Raw genomic sequence first — 21,479 nt, forward strand, 5'->3', positions numbered from 1 at the left:
GAGCTAGTCTCTCCCACCAAGCAGACACTCTTGACCAATACTCCAAGTCTCCAAAGGAAGATCACAACTGGTTTGTGAGATTCTGCTTGTTTCTGAAGTACTCTGATGGATCTGTCAAAGGACTTTGTTTGGGGAAGAAGACGCAAGGCTGATCTCAGGTCTCCACAAATGGTACAAAAATCAGGAAGAACTTTTACTCATTTGCACACATCACACAGCAGTCACAACCAGAAAGGTAACAAACACTAAGCGTGCAGTCAATGTGAACTTCACACAAGACAAACAAATGGAAAATAGTGGGGTGTCACTCCACCAGTGTGCACAGGAATGCTCTGGTCTTCCTGCCAGCACGCCTGGGCCTTTTGCAACAGCGTGGTACGGGCCCAGAGTGATCAGATACAATGGAGTTCATTGTATAGTTAAAGCCTATACCTTTAACTATTGTATAGAAGAGGGAATTTTGGCAGGTGCAGTTCAACATGGAAGGGTTTAAATAGTTGCACCTGCCAAAATTCCCTCTTGTATACTGTGGTTAAAGATATAGGTACTCTGTCCTCCATTGTATCTGGTCACCCTATACAGGCCCTCAATAGGATTGGGCCGTTAAATTAGATCACAACTGAGTTTGACTCTTTTCCAAAAATTGTCACTGATTCTTATGGTATAGTGCTTCAGTGGCCACCAGAATAATACCGAACAGGATTTAAAGTTTCATGCCAGCACTGTGCCACAGCTTGCTGGTATAGGTAGAGGAAGTGTTTCTGATCTTTAGGGACTCAAACATTGGTCTGCTAAGTGCTTTATCACAATACTTTGACCATTCCGAGGTGATGATCTATAAATCTATAACTATGCACCAACTTGATTCCCCCCCCCCAAATGTGCTGAGTATGCACGATTGAGGAAAGCTCACCTACTGAGTTGGACATTTTCCATAGCTTTGCGTTTGTGATCCTTCTTCTTTCTAATTACTCACTAGTTGGTCATTATCATCATCACTTAAAAGGGTATTTCCTTGGAGCAACTTTAGCTACAAAGTGAATAATAAATTCCTGTCTATTCCCCAGTCAAGATCAATGGGAACCATTGAGTGCTTTACATTTTTGAAAATTGGACAAGGGCTTGCATAGAATGTTAAGAATAGCATCCATTTCTTAAAAGTGATCTTTAATCAAATTGAAAGTTGCAAGTCCAGCTTCTCCTGACTCTTTCTTATCTCTAAAAATTTACATGACCGTCAGTACTCAAAGGATTGTCCATGAATGCCCTAGCATGTCTAAAGGAGCAAATCAACTAAGATTTTCCTGTAAGAAGTATACCACTGATAGGGGGGGGGCACGATGACAATATAGTCATGTAAAGAGACATTTTAAAACGAGAAAGATTTCTGTGAAAACTGCAACAAGGTGACTGTCAAAAATGAGTGGACTAGTTATTACTACCACAGTATCTTAATTGCTAGATTTTCAAATTGAGTTTACAGCAGGAGCAGACATTATACCCACCCTGGGGATGCTGTCAAAAACAGCATCCCTGTATTAAATTCTCCGTCTTCCTTCCAGTAATGTGTAGGCACAGTCTCCACATGGCACTTTGTGCTGCCATTTTCTCCACCCCTGCTTCCAGCAGCCAATGTGTAGTAGGGTGTGTGTATGTGCAGAAAGTTACAGGGCGATGATGCTGAGTCCTGTGGAGAGTCTAGCTAAACAAACAAGTGAATGGGAAGAACTCCTGTGGGGATATCATATTTGGCGGCATCCCCGTGGCAGGTGTGATGTCAGTTCCCACTCATTAAGAATAACACTAAAAAATTAACAACACAGAAATGAAAAAGAATGCCTTAATGCAATGGTTCTCAAACTGGGGTGTTGCAACACCCCAGCCAGACAGCCCTGGCCTCTGCCCCCTTGAGGGGTGGGGAGGGGGGAGGCAGTGACACAATCGCCAGGATCGTGTCACTTGGGGGGGCGCAGGGGCTTGCTGAGAATTACCACAGCCTGCAGCAGCCTTCCAGGGGTGCGGGAAACCTCTGCAGGGTTCTCCAACATGCGGAGAATGTAAAACGAAGGATCGCGACCCCCTTCTGGTTTGTGATCTTTAAACCAGAAGTGGGTCACAATCTTTATTTTCACAGTCTCTGCATGTTGGGGAGCCCTGCAGAGGCTTCCGTGGGGCTCCCCGCGCTTCTAGGAGGCTGCTGCAGGCTGTGATGAGTTCAACCAAGCCCTTACGCCTCTCCAAAGTGACACAACCCTGGCGATCACATCGCTGCCTGTCCCCCTCCCTCGCAAGGACTTGCTGCAGAGCTCAAATCCCCTGCGAGTTTGAGAACTTCTGCCTTAATGTGACTGAATATGCTCAGAATGAAATGGGTGTTGGGGTGGCACATGTGTGAGCTCCATTTTTTTTTTATTTACAGTTTTTAAAGCAGAAAACAAAGAAACCACCCAGCAAATCCTATCAGCATACAGGTGTGCCCCTGTATCCATGGGGGCTCCATTCCAAAAAACCCCACGGTTAACTGAAACCGCGGAAATGGGCAAACGCCATCAGGGCCTATGAGAGGAATTTTAGCAGGGGATACAAAGTTTCTTCTGGGCCCCTTCCCAAAGGGGAAGGGGGGCAATGGGGCAGGCAGAACAGGATGCAAAATAGGGTGGGGAGGGTGCTGACAGCCACAATAGTTTTTGAAGCTCAGGTCTACTAGACTTCTTGATTCAGAGCCCAGGTCTACCCGACCATGCAGCACTGGCAGCTAGATAACATAATCTGGGAAACCAAACACAATCCTAAGTCTCTCTAAAATTTTTGAAATATAGAAAATTGATTGCAGAAAATTAGAATCATCTTATTTAGGCTCACACTAGATTGGCTCAAAATGAACTTCCGTAGCAGCTGTAGCCCCACAGCTGGGTTCCTTCTATACACTCCTTCATGGTTGTAGGATCCACAAGCCAAAGGGCTACTGTAGCAGGCCACTTGCCTCCCAGATTTGACACTGTATTAAGGAGGGTCATGGATACTTTCCTGGGCCTGGGCTTGCAGCAGCAGTTAACACTGCATGCACAAGATTGTGCCCCAGCATTATGCACTGGCAGCGAGTTCAGGTGAGATAGGAAAATGTCAGGTCCCAGGAACTTTCTGGGCCTCCTCCTTTGGCTCCTGGGCCTCCTTTCTGACCCTGGACCCGGGTAGAAATTACCCCCTTTGCCCCCCTCTCCTAGGCCCTGAATGCCATCCCCCCCAACCTTCCGCAGCTGATGGAAGCTCTGCTATACTTGCCTCTGGGTCATCTGATTCCAGCAGAAGCCACAGACATCCTAAGCCTGAGAGCAAAAAACATGTGAACTCTTTTTTGTTTTTTAAAAAAACAGTATGTGATTTTTTAATGCCTTATAAGGATTGGCAGGCCTGGGAAGCCATTAAAAGCATTAAAAATGTCTCATGGTTTTTTTTGAAAAAAACTGGAAGTCACATGTTTTTTGCTCTCAGACTCAGTCTGAGCCTGGCAGAGGTCATGGAAGGACATTCGCAGCCTCTGCTGGGCTCAGACGACCCTCCGGAGGTGGCACATGGATAAGTAAATCTGTGGATATGGGATCTGCAGATATGTGTGTGTCCCCATACAGTCCGTTTATTAGTTGGCTGGGCATTTTGTCAGGACATATGGGAAAGACAAATATTCCATGGCAAAAGTAACTCTTTTCTTCCTTTGGACAACTGCTGAGGGAAGCTGCAGGAGCACGTTTAGAGTTTTATAGTCAATGGGGCTTGCTCCCAGGTAAGTGTGGATAGGATTGCAGCCTCAGAGCCCAGCATATCACCAGGTGCCTTAAAGGAGAGGAAACATTAAAGGAGGGTTATTATAAACCAACAATTGAGAATAACTGATCGTATTATAATTATGAAGTTGGCAATGATTTATTGGTTCATGATGAATTTATATTGTAAAAGTTGGATTTTTTGTGGTATCTACTTGTACGATACTGTAATTACTTGTACCACTCATGTCCTACTTTGCATATACTATGATTTTTAGAGATGCAGATTCCAGTCAGCTGAAGGACGGATCAGCCTCTGAGCTCAGCAATTCAACAGGGCCAACCTGAAACTGGCTTTTAAAAGATGCCACCTGTCTTCAGGAATCTATACTAAACTAGTAGCATAGCATAGCTACAAGGGGGGAGGTGCAGTAAGTATCGCAGGCACCTCAACACACTGTGTAAGCAGCCACTTGCCATTGGAGCCATTCTGGGCAGTGATAGCAAAATGTAGCTACGCCCCCCCCCCCGTGGCTACACCGCTGTGCTACACAATAAAGCTGAGATCAACAACACGTACCAAACAAATTCATTTGGACCATCTCTTTTTAAGCTGTGATATGAGCACAGAGCTATTAGAGGTGACAATCCATTGTTTAGAGCTTACCAGCTATGAATTTACATGCTACCTCCATAGTGTCTGCTTAATTGTGAACATTTAGCCTTACGATATATGACTTGCATTCATTTGTATTTATGGCGTTTCCCTTTACAGTCCATCCACCACCCATGAGAGGATCTCAAGCTGTCATAGGTTTTCTCTGGTTTTCCTTAGCAGTTTTCTCCTTGTTTGTGGGTTTTGTGATGTAGCTGCTTTGAGGTTATCTGGCAGTGCAATCTGGAAAGACTCTCAGTGTAAAATAAACAGTGCAATTTATTAAAGTAGCTGTGCACAGAACGACTGCAGGTGCTACAGATCTTCTCCCTGGGGCATTTGGTGGGCTGCTGTGAGAAGCAGGAGGCTGGACTGGATGGGCCTATGGCCTGATCCAGTGGGGCTGTTCTTATGTTCTTATGTGTCTCCGTCTCATGCTCACACTAAAGCTCCTTCTGCCTTTTCATTGTCTGTTCCTCCTTCATGCTCAGTCTTCTGTTACAGCTGCTTCTTCCTCTGAATTTCACAGATATTGTTACATGGGAAGCTTCCAAAGATGTAATTACTCCACCTCCACCTGAGGTGAAAGTCTAATGAGACCTTTACCACGTGCTTTTCTGAATATCTGAATAGCTTCCTATCCCTCACAGGTTCAAGAACCATCAAGTCATTGCAACTGAGCTGAACCCTGAATCCCAAACCTGTTTTTTTTTTTTTTTAAATAGAGAAATGTGTAATCATTACCTTCAAAACAGTGTCAGTTCAAGAAACAAGAGACATTCATAAGATATGGTTTCTTGCGCATAGATATCGCTGGTTTTGATGAGGTGGACAGACCTGATTCAGAAGGATGTGTGAATTTATCCAAATGCCTAAAATCAGGAGTCTAGCTGGAGTATAAGATTGCAACACATGTTTTTTTTTTTTCCTTTTTTTCCCCCATACCAGTAGTAACATACCATGTTAAAGCAGGAGTATGTTAAAGTAGGAGTATTAAAATGTCCTGTGGCTACTCTGGTTATTGGAATGATATATTGTTACTGCTGCCAAGCTGTCCTGGTATGAAGAACAAAGGCCAGCATCCTGTCTCTTCTGAAGCCCCATAGAGATTTCTTTTCAGGCCTGGCTTGCAGAGTTTTTCTCACAGTGCATTCTGGGATTGTACTTTAAGGATGGTTAAACTTTCTTATTTGCTACTCTGCCTAGTAAACATTTCAGGGAGAAGTAATTACTTTCTCTATAAAGTTTATTTTTCCCAGTAAACCTGGAAGGGAAATTAGAGGCGCTGTAAAGATTTTGTATAGTTTAGTTGTTAATTTTGTTTTGAATATGCATTTTTCGTAGAAAGTGTATAAATCTTGCCAAGTGACTTCTGCGCATAAGTTAGCTGTGCGCACAGGTTAGCTGTTAGGTGTTGTACACCTCTAACTGTCAGAACCAGCCTTACCATGAATCAATACAAAGCAGCCTTTGTAGGCAATAGATTCAAATAGGGGCACTATTTTCATGCCTACAATTGGTATCTCTGTTCATTGCTTACAAGAAGTGTTCCAATCAGTGGCGTTGCTGGAGCACTGCCCCCAGGGCAGGTGCTGCCTCTTCCCGCTGCACGGGGCAGGTGTTGCCCCTCCCTTTCTGCTGAGCAGCAGAAGTTACAAGCAGCAGTGGGCCTCCAGGGGGCTGGAGGCCTTGTGCTTGTCATCACCCCTGCCTTGCCCTGGGGCATGGCATCCAGGGCAGTCTGCCCTGCCTTCTTATGGACACTACTTGGCTCCAGTCTAGATGGGGTGTGTGTGTGTGTGTGTGTGTGTGTGTGTGTGTGTGTGTGTTTCCTGCCTCTGTGTCCTGAAACCTTGGAAGTAAAAGGGAATGAGAATTGATGCTTAAAATGATGGCAAAGGTAGGAGAGTCAAGTATTTCAGAGTTGAATACATACCCATTTCATATGTCCAAGCTATGCCCTTCTTCATGTTCTCAGAGATTTCCCTATAGGTAGTTGGATGTAAAACCTGGGGTGGACTAAACTGAAGTCACTAAAGGGATTTGAAACATTGCATGCAAATGCACACAGGCGTAACTTGGGTGGAGCCTGAGGGGCATGTGTTACACCGGGGGGGGGGGCACATGACTGTCCTGAGGCTATACTCAGCCACCTCCAAGTTCTCCCTGGAGGGTTGGGCATTATTGACTTCATGCACCCAGTTCCTTACCCTATGGAGGCATCCAGCCTCCATAGGAAAAGGCACCTGGGCACCAAGCTGCAGCAGCTAGAGCCCTGCCCTCCAGGGAGAACCCAGAAGTGATTGCCTTGTGCACAAAGCAGTCACATCCAGTTTCTCCCTGGAGGGCAAGGTGCTGCTGGCTTTATGTGACCTGTTCCTTCTCCTGTGGAGGATCCAGCCTCCACAGGATAAGGGACGGGACTTGTGAAGCTGAACCAGCAAGTGCTCTGCCCTCTGGGGAGAACCCAGAAGAGATGTTACAGTGTCATGTGGCATCATGACCGAATGACATCAAAACATCATGTGGCATCATGATGTCACTGACCCAGGCATGGGGCAAGAATGTTACACCTCTCTGTGTGCATGCACGGAGTTCAGTGGTGCCTCTTTTTTCTTAAAAAGTAGCCCCACTTGGAATCCAATTGCATGGGGAGGGGGAGGTCCATTTTTCCTCATTTGCTATTTTTATCCCAAAAATTGTTTTAGTGTATTGATGTATTTATTCAGTTTGGCTTGCTTGCCCAGAAGTCAGGCATAATATTGTCAAATAAATGATTGGAATAAAGAATGCTTTAGCTAGTGGTTGTGGCCTATAACTGTTGGTCTCCAAAATGAAAAACTTTGTGAAGACCAGCGATGCTTCTTGAATCAAACGTAACATTTTAATCTGTTTAAACCGCTATCCAAGCTCAGGTCAGGCACTTCCATTCCAAAAAGCCCAGTCCCTGGTGCCCACTTGTATCATCATGGAATCATTTTGTGCTATTTACTTGTGCCAAAAGAGCAGGTGGTAAGTATTTTACTATCCAAATATTACTTACTCCACAGTCAGTGATTTAGGGTTCAACCAGGAGAAGAAGTCATCCCTTGTGTAATTACGGATATTTGATCAATGGCCTTGACATTTTTACATTTTGTGCATTACAGAGAGGGGAAAAAATATCCAGTTTTGAGTTTGCCCTTTTAAGAAATTGGAAAATTAAAAATTAATCTTGCTGAGGATCACACACCCTCAGTGAGGGATTTTTAGATGTCATTTCACCTCAGAAAAGGGCAGCGATGCCACTAACCCAATGCTGCAGTAGTGTCTTGCTCTCCTACTGTGGCATCAGTTTTAACATTTTGATAGTGCCTTGAAGTGAAAAGATAAGAGCTTACCAAGAATGCCTAAATATGGTGTTTGGCTAATGGGTGCAAGAGCCAGGCAATCCTTTAGGAACAGACATATGAACAGTTGTGGTGTGTGAACATATCATGAGTTCCTGTATCAATATCATGAACCCCTTCTGTAAGCAGGGGTGAATAATCAAGCGGCAAACAGATCTGAGAGTCCTTTATTCTGGCTCTGAAATGTATCAAGATAGTCTCATTTTCCCTCTATGCAACCACTGTACATGGTTCCCTCCCTTTATTCTCAAAATGACTCTGTGAGGTGGGTTAGACTGATAGCAACTAGCTTAGAGGTACCCAGTGACTGTCATAGCTTGGTGGGTATGTGAACTTGGGTCTCTCAAGTCCTATCCTCACACTAACCACTACACAATACTGCTCTTATTAATATTAGTTATGAACACTTTTACAACAACAGCTACTACTACTGTCAATTACTACATTAAAACTAAATTAAAACAATAAAGCTCAAGCTAGATGTTACCTTAAGCACATGTTTTGCAGGTGTGTGCTTGTTTTCTTGATGCCAAACATCCCCATGCAGATTAGGATCACGGTAGGGGAGAGAGAATTTAACTGATCTGCATTGCTTCTACTCTGGGCTGCTCTATGCAAAGGAAAAAAAAAACTTTCATTTGTGTAAATGTGAAGTTTTGCCTTGGCAGACAGCTGCAAGGGGAGCCAATATAGACTGGGGCCAGGGTTACACCCTCTTTCTCCTGTTCCACAATCTGACAGCTATTTAACAGCTATTTAACATTGGAAAAACAAGCATGCACTGACAAAATGCTTAAGGATTGACCTTTAGTTGGGTCATTGTCAGGTCCACTCCAGGTGCTGAATCTGCATGCAGATGCTATCCAGTTTTCACCTTCTCCAATGCACATCTGTGAGCATGCACATCTGTGGGCAGGTATTCATGTGACTAACAATAAAAGTTTGCACGAGTGACTTCACAAAGTCAAAAAGGATATAGGACATCTCAAAAAGGATATAGTGAAGATGGAAAAGGTGCAAAAGAGAGCAACCAAAATGATTACTGGACTGGGGCACCTTCCCTATGAGGAAAGGCTACAACATCTGGGCCTCTTCAGTCTAGAAAAGAGGTGCCTGAGGGGACACACAATTGAGACATACAAAATCATGCAGGGGATGGACAGAGTGGATAGAGAGACGCTCTTTTCCTTCTCACATAACACCAGAACCAGGGGACATCCATGAAAGTTGAGTGTTGAGAGAGTTAGGACAGACAGAAGAAAATATTTCTTTACCCAGCGCGTAATTAGTTTGTGGAACTCTTTGCCACAGGATGTAGTGATGGCATCTTGCCTGGATGCCTTTAAGAGGGGATTGGACAAATTTCTGGAGGAAAAGTTCATTACAGGTTAAAAGTCATGGTAGGTGTGTGCAAGGTAGAGGTAGGCTGTCTATGATTGCCAGATGCAGGGGAGGGCACCAGGACGCAGGTTGTGTCTGCTGTCTTGTGTGCTCCCTTGGGCATTTGGTGGGCCACTGTGAGACACAGGAAGCTGGACTAGATGGGCCCTTGGCCTGATCCAGCGGGGCTCTTCTTATGTTCTTAACTACAATTCCCAGGAAGCCTTGCAGGTCTCTTGTTATCTGGTGTGCTCCCTTGGGCATTTGGTGGGCCACTGTGAGACACAGGAAGCTGGACTAGATGGGCCCTTGGCCTGATCCAGCGGGGCTCTTCTTATGTTCTTAACTACAATTCCCAGGAAGCCTTGCAGGTCTGTTGTTATCTGGTGTGCTCCCTGGGGCATTTGGTGGGCCGCTATGAGACACAGGAAGCTGGACTAGATGGGCCCTTGGCCTGATCCAGCGGGGCTCTTCTTATGTTCTTATAAAGTGGAGTAGGAGAGTTGGATGGGAATATGGCCGGCATGCACAACCTTGCCATTCATCCTAAGAGCCCCTGGCACTGCCTGCACATGTTCTTATACCTTGATCTAGATTAGAAGTTCTGATATAATGCAGGACTGTGTGACATGTGCATGGCAAACTTGGATAAACAAGGTATTCCTTATTTACTTAAAGTTGGGACAGTTCCTTCTGTGTATCAGCCTCATAACATGTGTAGAGATGTCTACCACATGGAAATTAATATCTTGTTTGTTATTTTGGAGCCCTGTGTATGCACTGGAACCCTCAGAGGTTGCACAACTTGATACGCTGCCTGATGTTGCTCTGCATCTGTCATTGCTGCCTCTTGTTTTTTTTAAAGAAAGCCACTTACCTTGATCCTGACACAGTGTCTTCAAACACTGAAACACCAAAACTTCTGGTTTGGTTTAAAGGGACCATACAAATAAATTTTTGCTTGTGTTCTCCTTCATTTGTGCTGTCCCTCAAGTCGCAAGACCAGCAGTTTAGCATTTGAAGAAACAGTGCCTGGTAAGGTAAGGAGACAGATGATGCATTTCTGTGCACATTTAGAGGGTGGGAAGTGGATCAATTACAGATTGCAGAGCAGTAGCGTAGAGACCCGGCCTGGAAGTGGGTCATGAGCACGATCATTATTTTTACATTATCTGAGGCTTGAGGAGGAGGTTTCCACTGAGCCCCCTGAGCCCCCAGGAGGCTGCTGCTTCGTCCAGTAAGTTAAACAAAGCCCCTGGCGTGCCTGGTAGCAATGTGATCCTGGGGACTGTGTTGCTGCTTTCCCTCCTCCCCTGCAAAGACTTACTGCAACTCCCGAACTCTCTAGAGTTTGAAAACAGCAGACCTAGCCTCATGGTTGGGCTGCCCATGTGAACCCTCCAGTGTTTCTCCTAAAGACACATACAAATGTACTGTTGTGAGAGTGAATAGATATTTACAAAGGTAAAAATACGTGGGTTTTCAGTATCATATACCTTGAATGTGGATCCACCTGTGGAGGGCATCTGCTGGCTAATATCTGTAAAGTCATACACCCACGTGTCTCCTTGTGGCCAGCCCCAGCAATTTTGCAGCAGTTTAAAATATTTACACCTTAGAAATAAGGCAAAGGACCAATGAAGCAACAGAGAAATTTACATTTGGCAGTTTAAAAATTGAAAGAAACAAGCACAGTTAGTTAACTTGTAGTATGGGTAAAAGGACAGAACTGATGCAGTGCCCCACGTATCCTTAGAGGTAAACCTGTATTTACCCAGGTTAACCCTACTCAACTGTCTCTAAGCCACTATTAAGAGCAAGTCTCGTCTCGGCGCAAGCTTGATTTAAAGTATGGCTGTTACTTTTTGGCAGTCAAGAGCAAACTGGAATGTATGCCCATATCTTGAGACATAAAAAGTTGTGTTTTCAGTGCCTTTTCTCTCTTTGTTCCTTAAAGCTTAACACAAGTGGGAAGTCCTCAGGAAGATGTGTTATTTAAATGTTGCTCCCACAGTCCATATGTATTGCTAAATACTGTACTGAAGAAAATAATCCTCCACTTTTTATTTTAGTCAGCACAATATGTTTCCAAAATGTTTATTTTCCTTCTATAAATACTCCAGCAATTAACTTTCTCTGCAGGGATGTCTGTGGCCAAGAGACAAGATGGCCTACCTCAGAAGGTGAAAGAATGGCCTACTTCAGGAAGTGGCAAACGTGAGACTCCTCCTCTGTGGACTATTGGTATGACTCATGTGGCAGAATGCCGTTCAGCCAACGGAAGTGGCTATGTACCTGCCCTTCGGTTTCAGAAGTCCTCAGAGCCATGTTGATAGGATTGCAGCTGGAATGGGACCACTCATTAAGAAGGAAGAGGTTTCTGGATAGTCTCTGACTAATGGGGGCAAAAAGCCATTCTGGCTGGCAAGAGCAACATGGAAGAGGTGGCTCACACCATCTGAAATGGCTCTGATGGTGGGGGGGGGCAGCTTACAGGGTCTGCTGTGGTGCCCTGCAAAATTTAGCACTATGCTCTCCCCTGGGAATGCCACTGACTCCCATCCAGGTACTGCTGCCTAACACTTTGATTCAGGATATGTTTACTCTGAAGTAAGACTCATACAGAGTAGTGGGACTTGCAGCCCAATCCTGTTCAGGCTTTGCACCATCAGAACACTAGCTCTGGTAGTGCCAGTCCTAATATAGCTGTCTCAAAATGTGACTTGCCAGTCAGCATGACCGGGCGGCCACCATAAGTGGTTTCACACACCAGAGGACCAAGGGCACCCAACAGTGTCAGAGAGTTGGTGCAGGGCGTGGAAAAGAGGCAGGGAGGGGAGAGGGAAGAACAGGATGGCGATGTGGGGAGGGATAAGGGCAGAAAGGAACTGGGAAGGGGGGTGGTCTCAGTGGTCGTGGTGGCACTCTCCAATATCCTATCCCCCTTATCTGCCTCAATCCCCTGACCTGCAGGTCCATGTAGATCCAGTGAGCCAGCATGGGCTTACCACATGGCAAGAGAAAAAATATTCCCTTTCCCCAAAGAGGCCTCCAAAGGCTGCAACTCCCCCAAGGGATACTGTGTGCACCTTGTTGATGCAGCTGCATTTACATGTAGGACATTAAGTAGAATTCCAAAAGATCCATCTAACACAGCAGTTCACCAAACCAGTGAGTCACAACCCACCAGGGGAAATGGAAGTGGGCCATTCCCCCTTAAGGGGAGTGGCCCAGGAATGGTTCCCCAATGGCACCACAATGATTGCAGTGCCACTGGGAGCAAGGGGTTTTAAAAGTTCCTTAGGAGGTTGTGCTGGCATCCAAGAGGGTCCTGGAGGATCGCAGCCTGTAAGCCTCCAGGACCCACATGGACTGCCAGCACAATCCCCCCAGATAACTTTTAAAATCCCTTGCTCCTGGTGGTGCCACAACAGCTACGATGTTGTCAGGGCCTACCCCCTGCTCCCGCCAACGCTTACAGCCTTCCCAAAGTCCAAGTAGGACTTTGGGAACCGCTGGACCACTGCAACATTTTGTTTTGGGACCTTTCTTATACAAGTTGCTATGTAGACAGTGAACCAGTTCGACTGTCCCTGATATATTTGATGGCTAAAATGAGGACAAGACTATAGTTCTTATGGGAGCCGCAGGACACATTTTAGAAAAATATAGGCTTTCAATGATTTGATTCTAATGCATTTGGTTCTCTGTAAAATGCTGAATGATTCACTGTGATTCCTTTGAAAACTACTGACATCCATATATTGTTAGGAGGAAAGAATCCATTCTTTATTTCTAGAGCACTCTCATGATGAACAATAGAACAGAAGTGCCCTTTCTCACTTAGAGGTGGTGGCACCCAATTTGAAGTGTTCTTTCCTCTGTTAAACATGATTATGAAGGGCAAAATATCCATTAATCCATCAAGTCCATTTATAATGCTCAGGAAATTGTCTTCAAGCTACAAAACTCTGAAAGTAATATTATTTTCTAAAATAGCTCTTGTTGCTCTACCATCTTCAATAATCTTTCTCTTTTCATTCATTATAACAAATATACTTAAGTATAATAATTCATAACTTTGCTGGAAAATGTAGCATGTAGGAATGGTTGACAGATTGCTTTTGAATATTACTCTGATATTTATGGAATTCCTTGACTTCTGTTTTTCAGCTGCAAAAAAATGTTTGCCTTCAGTATGTGCTATTTTACAATGAGAAAGTGCATATAGGCTATGCATTTTGTTAATCGCAAAATGATGGAATAAAATAAGCATTGTCAACTGCTTATACTCTTAACTTTTGCTAACCTTCAGGAGAAGTAAGCTTTTTACAGTCCAATCCTATCCACACTTTCCTGGGAATAAGCCCCATTGAATCTAATGGGACTTCCTTCTGAGTAGACGTGCATGGGATTGGGCTGTAAATCTCCCAAGAATAAATATTGTCTTTGGAAGTTACACAAGAGTCAGTATCAAAATACGGCTTTTTGTTCCAAGTCGACAGGTGGTAAATGCCCTTTTTCTATCAGTTTGGGCTCAGTCCTGTAATTTTAATTGAGAAAGAGATGTACATTGGAAAAAAGAGGCAAACAAAATCAGCACCCTTCACTACAAAGTCACAATGATATAATCTGAAAGCCATGGGTTTGTAAAACAAAGGTTCACAATTCATAAGGCTTCTTTTTGTCATACATCCCAATGCTATGGGATTTTTATGAAAGTGAGACTCAGGGCCCATGAGAGGAGGATGCCAGAGGAAAATTGTACCCAGGTCCAAGGTCAAAAAGAGGGGTCAGGAGCCAAAGAAGGGGACCTGAGACTTTCCAGGGATCTTACATTTTCCAACTTCACCACAGCTCATGAGAGGAGAGCAGCAGCTATTACCCTGCTCATGCCTGATCTTGTCTAATCTCAGAAGCTAAGTAGGGCCAGGCCTGGTTAGTATGTGGATGGGAGACCACCTGGGAATACTGGGTGTGTAGGCTTATACCAGGGGTGCCCAAACTTTTTTGCAGGAGGGCCACATCATCTCTCTGACGCTGTGTTGGGGGCCGGGGCAAAAAGAATTAATTTACATTTAAAATTTGAATAAATTGACACAAATGAATTTGTTAGAGATGGAACTTATATGAATGAATGGAAATCTTGCAAGTAGCTCAAGGCCTATAAAAGGCCTTGCACAAAGCAAGGCTGACCTTTCCTTCGCTGCCACTACTGCCTCACAGATATGAAACAGCAAGCAGTGGCCTCATCCCACAGCTCACACAAATGGTCAAATGGTCACCCTCACACTGAGAGCAGCTGTGTTGGGTCAGCAAGTCTTTGGAGGGCCAGAGGCTCATTGGAGACTGGGGGCTCCTGAGGGCTGGATTGGGAGCTCCCGAAGGCCGCAAGTGGCCCCAGAGCCGGGGTTTGGCCACCCCTTGCTTATACCATAGTCTTTCGAGACTGAAGGTTGCCAACCATAAGAGGGTAGTGCAGGGGGGTACATTGTATAGGATTATAAAGGGGACTGGAAGTCAAGGGAGCTAGAAACTTGTGGGATCTCATAAAAGGTTTACATTTATTGTGGGAAAACTAGCAGTCATAGAAATTCTGATCCAATGATTGAATGAAATTTTGATTGAGTGGAGAAGGGAAGAGACCTAAAAGAAACTTTGAACCTCCTGATAAAATTCCTCTCAGAGGCCTTGAACTTCCCTATCCCCAAGCAGGACAGCCTTTTACAGGGTCTGAGGGGAAAGAGGCCTGGAGACAAGTGGTCCGGGGTCACTGGCAAAAACCATCCTTTTTTTTTTTTTTTTTTCTTTAAGCACTTACTGGACTCTGCATCAGAGAGCAGGCAGGCAGTGAGTCAGGGCTGAAGGACTTGATTGCCAGCAGTTATGGAGCGGGACTGTATTGGGCCACCCACTCCCAGGAGGAAAGCCCAGTCAGGCAGCCAGAAGGGTGGGCGGAGGCAAAAATAACACCTGCTGCTCTCCCAGCACGCTTGTGCCCAGTAAATGGGATGGGGGGGGGGCTTGCTCCTCATGCCTCCCCTTTCCTAGACCTGGAAATCTCTTAACAAGATTTCTCATGGGAAAGACAGGGCTGGATGGGACCACGACTGAGCAAAGGAAGAGGACAGTCTGTGCAGGAGAGATGAGAAAAAGAAGAGGGAGGGTCAATTGTATCCACGGTGTGTCCTGGAATTAAAAAGCCCCCCATGGATTAAAAGGCCAAACTGAATTCTCTCTTGGGACTTTTGAAACCAGTGAAATCAACAAATTGATAAAAAGAACAGGAATTCAGAGAGTTGCAGATGGTAACTTGGTCCTTTTGTTTCTGAGTCATCCAGATTTATATACACCACAAGCACTAGTGCACCCATTTTGCTCCCACTTTCTTGCTCTATTTGGGGATCATTCCTTCACAAGATGGAACCAACTGAGATGTAAATGTCTATATTTGTTATTTTGAGTGCAGAGTCCCAACACCTGGAGATTTAAGGTTAACTAGTATACTGCTGTTCCTCATTCATAATAGCAGATGGCACACGGACACAGCTTCTTCCACCTGGTTTATCCAGAATAGGCTTGTGTTCAATTCACCACTAGTTACTCAGATCCCTCAAAGACATCCTCTGCATTGGCAAAGGATTGTGGATGGAACAGATCCCAGTCACATAAACAAACATGAGCCTAATGTCCCTTAACTGAACGCAGGTGATTTTCTAGGGAAAATTAGTTGCACGGAGAAATCAACTCCAGACAGAGAAAACCAGTCTCAAACAGATTTCCTGTGACATAAAACAGCTTATCAGATGGCATCTTTCAGGTTCCAGAGTGGCAGTAAAACTCCTTTGGCTTAGTGATTTGTGTGGCAGGTCTTGCTCTCCCTACCAGCCAATGGGTTTTCTCTCAAGAGCCCATACAATCCACCACTGAATATTTCTCCCCCATTTCCTCCTATGATTTCCTACCACTGGGACAGTGGAAGGGAGTTGTCACCCACCACTGCCCTCCTGTTGCACCCCTTTATTGGTAAGTCAGGGGGAACAGGGTTCAATGCACTGGGGGGAAGGTCAGACCGGGTTTTGCATGGGGACTGTTCTGAAATTAGTTCCACAAATGTTTTCCAGATCTTCCTAGGATCTTTCTAGCAAGTGCATGGCCCTGAAAATGTTGGCTAAATCTGGCCGACAAGAGCTTGCACTTACCAATGCAATTAAAAATAGATGAAATGAAAGTGATACCTTGCCTTCCAAAAACAAAATAAAACCAAAGAGTTTGGTGTAAAGGAAGACAATGGGGAGGGTGGAAATCAGCTTCCAAGTTGATTATTAGAGCAAGGGAGGCCTCCAGCTGTCAAGAAACTGGTGTAGACGTTGTCAGTCAATGATTCTTATCTGTGACTATGAGAGATCAAAAACTAGTTCTGGACTTTTACACACAGCATTTGTATAGTTCTGCTTTCTGATAGTCAGGAAAATATAGTGCTCCTGAGAATACAACAAGGAAGGAAGATAGGTGTGTATGTGAGTGTGTGCGTGCACTTTTGCTGGGAAGAAATATTGGATCAAATATCTACTCTTATACAAAGCTCCACCTCTTAATAATTATATGGATGTGGGAGAACCCATGGACATTATATATCTGGACTTTCAGAAGGTATTCAACATGGTCCCTCACCAGGAAACAGAGAGTGGGTATCAATGGACAATTTTCACAATGGAGAGAGGTGAAAAGCGGTGTGCCCCAAGGATCTGTCCTGGGACTGGTGCTTTTCAACTTGTTCATAAATGACATGGAGACAGGGTTGAGCAGTGAGGTGGCTACGTTTGTAGACGACACCAAGCTTTTCCGAGTGGTGAAGACCAGAAGTGATTGTTAGGAGCTCCAGAAGGATCTCTCCAGACTGGCAGAATGGGCAGCAAAATGGCAGATGCGTTTCAGTGTAAGTAAGTGTAAAGTCATGCACATTGGGGCAAAAAATCAAAACTTCACATATAGGCTGATGGGTTCTGAGCTGTATGTGACAGATCAGGAGAGGGATCTTGGGGTGGTGGTGGACAGCTCGATTAGCGTGTCAACCCAATGTGCAACGGCAATAAAGAAAGCCAATTTTATGCTTGGGATCATTAGAAAAGGTATTGAGAACAAAACGGCTAATATTATAATGCCGTTATAGTGACGGCTGGAACCCACCAGTGTCAGTGCAGAAAGGAAAAGCTCCTTTCCCAACCCTCCTCCCAGTCCAGGCAGCCTCTGCATTCAAAGATAGTCAGTTCCCAGCCATCAAGACTAATAGCCATTGATCGTTTCCTTCCTGATTGATAAATCTGTTTTCAGATACTAAGAAATTTGGGATACTGGAGGAAGAACTAACTGAGTTACAAAGGGTGCAATCCTTGCACTGTAAATGACATTGAGCTGAAGACAAAGTTTAAGAAATCTTACCAAGAGTTTTGGTTACAAGAGGAAGTTTCTAATTGCTATCCTGAACAATGGACAGTGTTAAAGAAGCTCTTTTTTGCATTTTCAACAACATATTTGGTGGAATGTGGTTTTAGTGTGGTCATCTATGCAAAGAAATCAACTTCATATTACCAAACATTGTGATTAAAGACTCCTGCTAAGTGACTTTAAACTAGACATTGGGAAACTGGTATCAATTCATCAAGCCCATCCATCACATTAAGGATTTACTGAACAGTGAAGTAGTTACAAAATGCGACATCTAAGATTCTTACTAAATGACTATCAGACTTTGAAAAGCTGGTATCACTGCATCAAATTCATCCTTTTTGTTGACTACATTAAAGTAAAAAGTTTTAGGTACAAATCCTAACCGACTTTCCTGCACTGACAGAGCAGTGCCAATGGGGCATGTGCTGCATCTTTCAGTTGGGGTGGCACTCACAGAAGCCTCCACAAGGTAAGGGAATGTTTGCTCTCTTATATTGGAACTGTTTTGCCCTTACCTCGGTGCTAGAAAGTTGGTTAGGATTGCACCCTTAATTGATTAATGAATTAATGTGTAGTTAATTGTTATGGTTTTGAGTTTTATTGTTATTATCTTCCTTAATGGATGGTGCAAGCCATTATTCTGAATAATTCTTTTTATAGGGTAGGGGAAAGATACTGTTAGGGTAGAGTTAATGGAACCAAGAGTGTGGTGGACCCTCGCATATAAGTCGTTCTCACAGATAAGTCGAGGGCAGGTTTTGAGCCAAAAATCATGGAATTTTCTATGACCCTCGGATAAGTCAGGGGTTAAACTTAGGGGGGGGGTGTGTCTGACTATAGTTTTGTCTGATTTTACCCAAGGCCAGACCCTGAAAAATAACCTACCACTAATTGTTACCTAAGAACTGTACAGTTTCTAATTTATTAAAAACATAGTAAAAGACATAAGATACTTTTTTATTATTTTTAAATTCTGGTCTTCACCACCTTTTTTGCAAACACTATCAGTGCACTGTAAACAACATACCAGTAAAACGGTGGTTGCCAACCTGGGATTCATGCACTCCCAGAGGCACTTAACAGGACCTTTAGGGGTACTTGCATAAGAAGGGAATAATGGCAGAAAAAGGCAGGGCCAGCAAAGCACAAAGGTAGCTAGTTGGCTGTGAAAGCCCCACCAATAAATAGTTTTTGATCATCAATTCATGTATGAACCAGTGACTGAAAACCAGCACAGTAAAAAAACTGAAACATAATATGTATAATACATAACATAACATAAAAAGGTGCCAATGGATTTGCATTGAAAAAGGTTGGGAACCACTGCAGGAGAACCATGAATCAAATTTACCATTAAGGTGCCTGGTGTGTTAAGCCTGAGGCTCTACATATAACATACAATTTAAAACACATAACTGAGAGTGCATTAATTCAATCCACAGCAGAGAGATGAGGTGCATATATTTGCAACCCTTTTTACTGAGAAGCAGACCCACTCCTTTCCATGGGTGTTATTCTTAAGTAATGGTGCATTGAATTGTAGCCTGGGACTTTGTTTCAAATGGAAAGGAAGATCCCATCCTGGTGTTGGAAAAAAAGAGACCTCTGCCAAATGCAAGCATTTGGAAAAGGGAACCAGGCTGCAGCAGCATTTGCAAAATTGCAAAAGGTTAACTTTGGCTGGAATTTCCCAGAGAGTTTATATAGCAACATAACAGCCCTCTAATGATCTCTGTATTGCTTCTAATGACTGCTGCTTGAGCAAGGAACAAAACTTTTCAGAGTTGAAAAGTTCTGCTCTCTGATTGACCTGGAGACAAGGCGAGGTGATGATTTGAGCTTGATTACTTGGCAAAAATTCTCCATACTATAGGCGAGTATCTACAGTAATTACCTGCTTCTGAGAATAGCACTGCTGAGATACATCTCCAGTATCTTCTGGCTCCTGAGTTCTACATTCAGGAACTCTCTTCAGAAGAAAGGGTCCCCAGAGGTCCCCAGTCCATACAGGGGCCCACATATGAAATTAGGGCGCAATCCAAACCTGCAGTTTGGCCGGCCCAAGTCTCTTGGGCCAGCCCAGGAGGGTTGCAAATGTGCAGTAAAGCACATTTGCGCCTCCTTGAGGGGAAGCCAGGCCGCGCTCCAAGAAGCACCAGCCTGCGGAGGCCGACAGATGCCTCCACGCTGGCTTCCCCTCTGGTGCTTGCGTCATTCCTACAGGGCTGACACAAGTGAAAAAAGTAGGCGTGGGGGGGAGTAGGGAGGAGGAGGGAGGGAGGCGTTCCTGGGCAGGGGGAGGGCGGGCGATGGGTGTCCCAGGGGGCGGGCAGGCGAAGAGAGAGAGGCAGGACTGGGATCTGTCAGTTATGACGGATCCCAACTGCTTCAAGCTGCTCCGCTCTCCTCGGACTTGCGCCACCTCAGGAAGTGGCGCAAGTCAGAGGAGACCCATTGGGGCCAGCAGCCCTTACCCAAGGGTGAGGGGAAAAGTTTCCCCTTGCCTCTAGCTAAGCTTCCTGGCTTACCTGTTCCAGTGCAAGTTAGGATTGCGCCCTAAATTCCTTTTCCACTCCTCTTAGGGTTAACACAGAGATGGAATGATACAGATGAAGTCTTAAAAGAGATGAGGCACACATGTAAATTGACAAAGGAAACTTTAATGCACTATAACATTGAAATTTATCTAAATTCAATATTGTTAAACATTCTTAAAGATCAGATGAATTATACATGAACTATATGGATTATTTGTCCCAAGGAAACCATGGTGACATTTCTGTCTGTCACTTAGTATGACAAGGTTAGCATGTTTTATTCAAAATTTTTAAACAGTAAAATGATTTGTATGCATTACTCTTTCTTGGGATTGTCAGAGGAAGGAGAAAGACACAGTTAGTCTGTGACACCAAGCCAGCTTCTGTATAAAAAATTGAAACAACAAGATTGCTTCCGACATCCATAAAGTTCACACTTTAGTTTTCTTCTCAGCTGGGAAAGAAACCGCAACAAAGGAGGGAAAAGCAAGAACAGAGAAAGTGAAGCAATGAGGAGGAAAAGGATTCTGGGATTCTAGTTAGAAGGCAGTGCTTGGACAAAACGTAATCCATATCAATTTAATATTCCTGTTAATGTTTTCTTGCTTACTGAAAGCTCTGTGTACACTGAGACTTGTGATGGCATGTTATAAAAAGCTACTTTGCTGGCCAAATGCAAAGGATTTGGTCTGACTGCACCCATGTTGGTGGATTGAGGCCAGGAAGGGAGGTAGGGTATCGGTGGCACTGCTGCTGCCAATCCAGTCTTGCCTTGTCCCCTTCCTGTCCCAGGGCCCAATCCTATCCAACCTTTTCAGCACCGGTGCAGCCTCAATGCAGCCTCAAAGTAAAGCAACGAATGTTCCCATACCTTGAGGATACCTCTGTGATGGGCATGGCTGCACCGGCACTGGAAAATTACATAAGAACATAAGAACAGCCCCACTGGATCAGGCCATAGGCCCATCTAGTCCAGCTTCCTGTATCTCACAGCGGCCCACCAAATGCCCCAGGGAGCACACCAGATAACAAGAGACCTCATCCTGGTGCCCTCCCCTACATCTGGCATTCTGACTTAACCCATTCCTATAATCAGGAGGTTGCGCATACACATCATGGCTTGTACCCCATAATGGATTTTTCCTCCAGAAACTCGTCCAATCCCCTTTTAAAGGCGTCTAGGCTAGACGCCAGCACCACATCCTGTGGCAAGGAGTTCCACAGACCCACCACGCGCTGAGTAAAGAAATATTTTCTTTTGTCTGTCCTAACCCGCCCAACACTCAATTTTAGTGGATGTCCCCTG

The sequence above is a fragment of the Tiliqua scincoides genome, chromosome 2 (assembly GCF_035046505.1).
Source record: "Tiliqua scincoides isolate rTilSci1 chromosome 2, rTilSci1.hap2, whole genome shotgun sequence".
Taxonomy (NCBI): Eukaryota; Metazoa; Chordata; class Lepidosauria; order Squamata; family Scincidae; genus Tiliqua; species Tiliqua scincoides.